Source organism: Pelodiscus sinensis, chromosome 3 (assembly GCF_052426305.1).
Source record: "Pelodiscus sinensis isolate ZL-2025 chromosome 3, ASM5242630v1, whole genome shotgun sequence".
Classification (NCBI taxonomy): Eukaryota; Metazoa; Chordata; order Testudines; family Trionychidae; genus Pelodiscus; species Pelodiscus sinensis.
The window spans coordinates 116,105,402-116,111,540 of record NC_143054.1 but is presented as its reverse complement, the minus strand read 5'-3'; positions in this window follow the sequence as shown (position 1 = coordinate 116,111,540).

The following is a 6,139-nucleotide window of genomic DNA, read 5'->3' as shown; positions in this document are numbered from 1 at the left end:
AGTCCGTAATCATCTAGCCTCATTACTTGCCTCATATTTCTTTTCCACATATCCCTACCCTAGAAGTACAACAGAGGAGCTGTAACATCAGGAAGGAGATGGGTCACAAAGGATCTGTGTTGCTGTTTTTTAAGTATCGAGAAGTTGCAGAATCCCGGCAGGAGGGCTTCTGAGCCCGAAGGATCCCCCCCAGGCCCTTGTTCTGTGAAACCAGATGTAGTTCCCCTTCTATACACTGCTCTGATCCCATCCATTCTCTCACATGTAATTTCATCAATGGCTTTGTGTTTCTCTTCTGTTTGCTCCCAACTCTGAGACCCAATTCAGGCCCAAAGGAAGGGATGTGTGCTGGTGAGGAATGGTCTGATGACTCTTCAGGCAGAAACAACAACGTTGTTCTTCACCCACCCTGTGGGAGGGAGCTTCCTCTTTTCCAGGGAAAAAGAAATCTCTCATTACAAAAGTTTGAGCAAGCGAGCCCTTCTCCCCACACAGCACATCCATATGAAAAGGATTTAAAACAGCCCATGTCAAAAACAAATAGAAAGTTTACACAAATGCAAGGAGAGTCTTTAGAAGCCAACTAAGGTTTTTACTGGTGTCGTCCATGGGACCAGAGTACACCATGATGCTAGGGACATCACTGCCTCTAGACATGGAGAATCCCCACTTTGAAGCAGACCGTCCTGTCTGCATGGTAGGTAACGGGTTTTAAGCCTATCATTCGGATCCATGCCACCCCCACCTATCAAACCCCAGTTCTCCTGCCGCAGTTAGTTCATATTCATATCGTACATCACTAGACACAAGCATCCAGCACTTTGCTACAGGATAATCATCAGCTGTAGATGTCAACTTCTTTGATTCTTTGCAGGGCCTGCCCACAGATGCAATCACACAGCCTTGCCGCCTGGCTGCATTACACAAGCAGGTTTATTTCATGTATAGGATTTCCCTGCAACACATGACACATAGGTGGGCAAGGTTTGCTTACCTTCCCTTAGGGGTAAGTCTGTGCTGAAATGGTCCATGACCTTGGCGCTGGGTCTCATCAGGAGCATCCAGACACCCAAGTCTGAAGTGGATTGAGTCTGAACTTCTCCCTTGCATTAGGTCAGGAGAGGAAATCCAGACAGAGTCTGGAACTGGCTTACTCCTTTCTTTTAGAAGACACTCAGGGAAGGGGCCTGGCACTTCATTCCCTACCTGGCCCACAGGGCAACATGAAAACCAAGAGATGAGTGACAAATTGCTCTGCCTTCTTCTTTAGGAGGGAAAATGAAAACGCTTGGCCTCTGCTGCCCCCTAGTGCTAGATAACCCGGAGAAGAATTCACACCAGAGCAGGGGTGGACCATTTTTTGATGAGGGGCCACTCCAAAATTTTGAAAAGTGGTCAAGGACCAAACTTTCCTATGGAGGGGGCGCAGGGTCTGGGACAGAGGCTGGGTGCAGAAGGGAGCTTGGGGTAGAGGACTGGGGTGCAGAAGAGGGTGTGGGAGCTGAGGGGGAGTTTGGGTGAAGAAGGGGGTTGTGACGGCAGGAGATTAGGGTGCAGAGTCCAGGAGAGGGCATGGGTGCAGAAAGGGATTCTGGCCTGGAGGAGGGATGCAGAAGCTGGTGTAGGGTCTGTGAGGGAGCTGTGAGCAGTTGGGGTGCAAGAGGCAAGTTCTGGCAGAAAGGTGCTTACCTAAGCAGCTCCTGGCCAGCCGCCTCAGACTGCTCTGTTCCATGTGGTTCTCTGCACTATGTGGGGAGGCATCATGCACTGCCTTCACCCCAACAAAATCTCTCAATTCCCATTGGCTGTTCTCCAGCCAATAGGAGCTAAGAGATTTTGTTGGGGGGGGGGGGGGCAAGGGCAGCATGCAGAGCCTCCTCCCTCCCTGCAATGCAGAGAGCCACAGGAGCAGCCAGCCACTTTGAATAGCACTGCTCCCTGGCACAGGGGTGGGGCCACGGGCCAGATCCAGCTGACAGGCCATATCTTGCCCACCCTTACACAATAGCCAGCTGCTGGGGGAGCGGGAGGGGAGAATTATAGCCAGCCATCCCCTCCTTGCTCCTGCACACACACTCTGAATCCTGGAACTGGCAGTGATAAAAGTGCAGGATTCTGTAGGGCTGCTTCAACTGAGAATATGTAGCATGAAGGGATTTACGAATTAAGATTAAAATGCTGCCAGTTAGTTTAGTCGAAAAACAAAAAATGGGCTTCTCACTGGAGGCTGGACTGATGCCATGCATATTTATTCTGCCCTTTTCTTTGCCCATCTTCATGCCTCTGACCTCCTGCCATCTGTGCTTTTCTCCATCCAGCACTTCCTACATTTATTGTAAGATCTCGCCAATTTTATCCTTGTTCTACATTAGTTTCTTCTGCTGTTAAGGGCTTTTGATTTTATTACCCTCAGTCCTTCCTCACATTCCAGGCCTATCTCCCAGCCCTTTGAACACACTCCTTAAAATATTTTAACATGTTGTAGGCGGTAAGTTGCTTTAAAGGGATTATTAAACTCATAACCGTTAGCAAAACAGTTTGATAATGGCTCTTCTGGTTTTACTTTATCAGACACTATCTGTTTTAGTTAAACTCCCTCTACAAATGGAGTGTCTCATCCCTAAAAGATCATTACAATTTCTTTTCCTGATTGCAAAACACCTGACACATTAAAATGTACATAAACTAAGTGCTATGCAATACATAAAATAGTCACTCAAATTTTTAAACTTCTTCTATAGAGAGGAACTGCTATACTGGATAAGGCGGCAATCCATCCAGTCAGATATCCCATCTCTGACATTAACAGGCACGGATGTTGCAGAGCAAAGTGGGTGAAACCCTGCAGTAGCAGTTAGCGAATAACTGACCCTCAGAAGCAGTTGCTTCCTAACTTCCATTTATTAGAGGCTGTTTTTCACCAGAAGCAGGAGGACTTATCTCCCTTTCCAACACTGTCCTTCGGTCAGGGGTGGGGAATATTTTTTGGGTCAGGGGCCACTGATCCACAAAAAAAATAATAATAATAATCAGTCAGGGGCCACACATGAATGAGAAAAATAATCCCCCCAAAAAAATCTCACTGATGTGGCCCCTGACTGAGGAGAAAGAAAAACTCCCCCCCCCCCCCCCCACATTCCCCTTCTATACCAGAGCATAGGGAGGCCCAGCTTCATAGGTTTTGTGTGCTCCGCTCATATGAGGCAGCAGGGGGGCTGGGGCACCAGCACTGGCTCCCCAGTGATGGGGCAGGGGAAGGAGGGACATGGGCTGTAGGGGCTGGATCAGGTCAAGCTGGGGGCTGCATCTAGCCCCTGGGCCTGAGGTTCCCCACCCCTGCCTTAAGTAATGGTTTTGATGGAATAGGAGGCTATGAAATGTCTCTTCATTTCCATTAACTGCTGATAGCCTGAAGAGGTCTTCCCACTGACTTTAGCTAAAGACTTAGCTAGAATACTTTAACATGAAATGACAAGGTAGGCGAGGCAGCACCTTTTATTGAATCAGTTTCTGTTGGTGAGAGAGACAAGCTTTCCCAGCTTACACAGAGCTCTTCTTCAGGTCTCAGAACCCTGTATGATTCAAAAGCTTGTGTCTCACACCAACAGAAGCAGATTCAATAAAAGATGTCAGCTCGCCCGCCTTATCTCTTTAATAGCCTGTTGATGTTCCATTGCTCAGACATTATGAGTCATTAGGGTATTATACTTAATACCAGTTCTTAAAACAAGGTGTCATCCTTACAGAGTGACCTGCAGCTGCTCATTCCCTTGTAGTCCCTTGAGTGACAGGCCTGGCTTCCTACATCTCACTCTGGGTTGAGCCATGTGGGTCCTGTGTCTCAGACTGGATCTCTGTGCTGCAGCTCTCTGGTTCCCAATTGTGATAATGACCCAGGTGCAACTGTTTTGGTGCCTGTGAGAGCTGTACATTTGCAGTGACCTAAAACAATGGCTTGAAAACCAAGTGTGAGAAATTCATTCCTCACTGGTACAAAGCATTTCGGAAAACAAGCTACCCCACTGAACGGCCTATTGAGTATCACTGGGCTAGACACGTACCTCCGAACCTAAACATAACCCCTCTGCCATAGCACCTGGAAGACCAGTTTATGCCCATCTCTAATTTGGGAACCTGTCCCATTTGCAGGCACCCTCCATATCTCAATGAAGGTGGAGGGTCAGTTTCCATCAACTGATGACACATTCCATTCTCCCCCTTTCCGAGACCAGCCTTTTTTTGGGAGTGGGGGGAAGGCTGGCTGGAGGGAGTAAGGTTAGGATTCTCTTCAATCTTTGGCCAGATTTGGGGAAATTAATCATTCTAGTCTAGCTGAAGCCAGGTATGGGATATTCCCCCCAAAAAACATTTTTCCAACATTTCCCCCAGAACCCTCTTCATGTTACTGTTTCATTTCCAGTGGCTTTGATTCAACTCCTGGCCACAAGGCAGGCATTGGGCATAAGATATTTATAAACAGAATATTAATAACTCCGTTCTCCACACCGGTGTTTGCCAAAGGGGGCTACACATCTCTGATGGTCAGCTAAGCACCTCCACATGGGCCATGGAGAGCTGGCTGGGCACAAAACGATGCCTCTTTATTCCCAACTAATAAAGAGGATTTAAAAACAGCTACAAGTATATTCAGTTAAATCCTGGCCCTTCAGAAGTCAAAGATTCCAATGGGGCTTGGCTCTCACCTGGAATATTTTATCTTCAATTTTCCATGTGAAAAAAATTGCTACAAAGATGCTAAAGGATTGCTAACGGGATGTGAGATGATCCCCTGATGGTGGCTGATGCATAGGTATCTAAGACTCAGGCTCACACCTGGGCCCCTTATTCCATCCTCACACAAGTTGTGCTAATGCAGGGCTTGGACCCAGGGCCTTGCAGGGGTGGAGGGCCTGAGCCCTTGTCAAGCTGCAGCCCCACATGGCTCCTGGCAAATTCCTAGGACAGAAGTATCCTACCATTCCATGGGCCAACTTCCCTAGTCCTCTCTAGCCCAACAGCCTCCAGCTGACCCAACTGAAAATGGAGTCCAACACGGGCAGCAGGTATCAGAGGTAGGAGAAGTTTGTTTAACTGCCAAATGTGGCCCTGCCCACACTCCTCCCCTAGCCCACTCCTTTCAGCACAGCTCCCTCCTGTCTCCTGGGACTGCTAGGGCTTCAGCTGCAGTGAGGCTGGGGCCACCCATGCTCGGGGCCAATGAGGCAGGGGCCACATACCACCTGCTCAGGGAAAGAGAAGGTCTTGGCTCCCTCAGGGAGCTTTGACAGCAGAGGTATAGCAGGCGGCCTGCCTCCCACAGCCCTAGGTTCAGCCACTGCCCATGGAACCTAACCCCGTACGTGTACAGCAGCAGCTAAGTCAGCCAGCATTAACCCTATCATTGCCTTCTGGTCACTGAGCCACAACTACACCCCTGGCAAGCCCTCTGAGTTTGCAGGGGAGGGCAAACAGAACAAACCCTTCACACAGCATGTGGCTGTGGTGCAAGGGCAGCGAAGCTCTAAACACTAGCAAAAGTACCAGGAATGACCACATATGCCAGCAGATAGCTAAAAAACTGGCAGCTCTGCCAATGTTCTGGGCCAGTAACCAGTGCAGGCAGCAGATTAAGCAACTCAATAATGAGTACCAAGAAACAGGGCCAGGAACTAGACCTCAGGCATCTCGCCAAGTACCTGACTGCTTTATGAGGAGTTCAACTGGGTGCTGGGCACTGCACCCAGCACAGAGCTGCTGGAATGTTGTGTTGCTGAGCCCTGCATCCAGCATGGGAATGGATGGGATCCAGTAGCAGACTCTGAAGGAAACGGATAAAATGACACTGCTTCTGAAACTGGTTCCAGAGCAGGCTGTGGGACAGAATCAACAGCAATGCCAGGGTACCTGAGGAGCGCAGCACTGTCAAGCCTGCAGCAAACCCAGGGGAGATGTAAGCCACCCCTCAAACCCAGTGAGTTTCTGACCCCAGTTTAATTGCCTTGTGGATTCTGACCTACTCCTGGTTGGGGATAACTGCAAACTTTTCCTATAGTATGGAACTGCAGATAAGCAGTAACATTGCAGGGAAGGGAGCATTCTCTAGATCCCCTCCCCCCTCAGTAGCTAACTAGTTATTCAT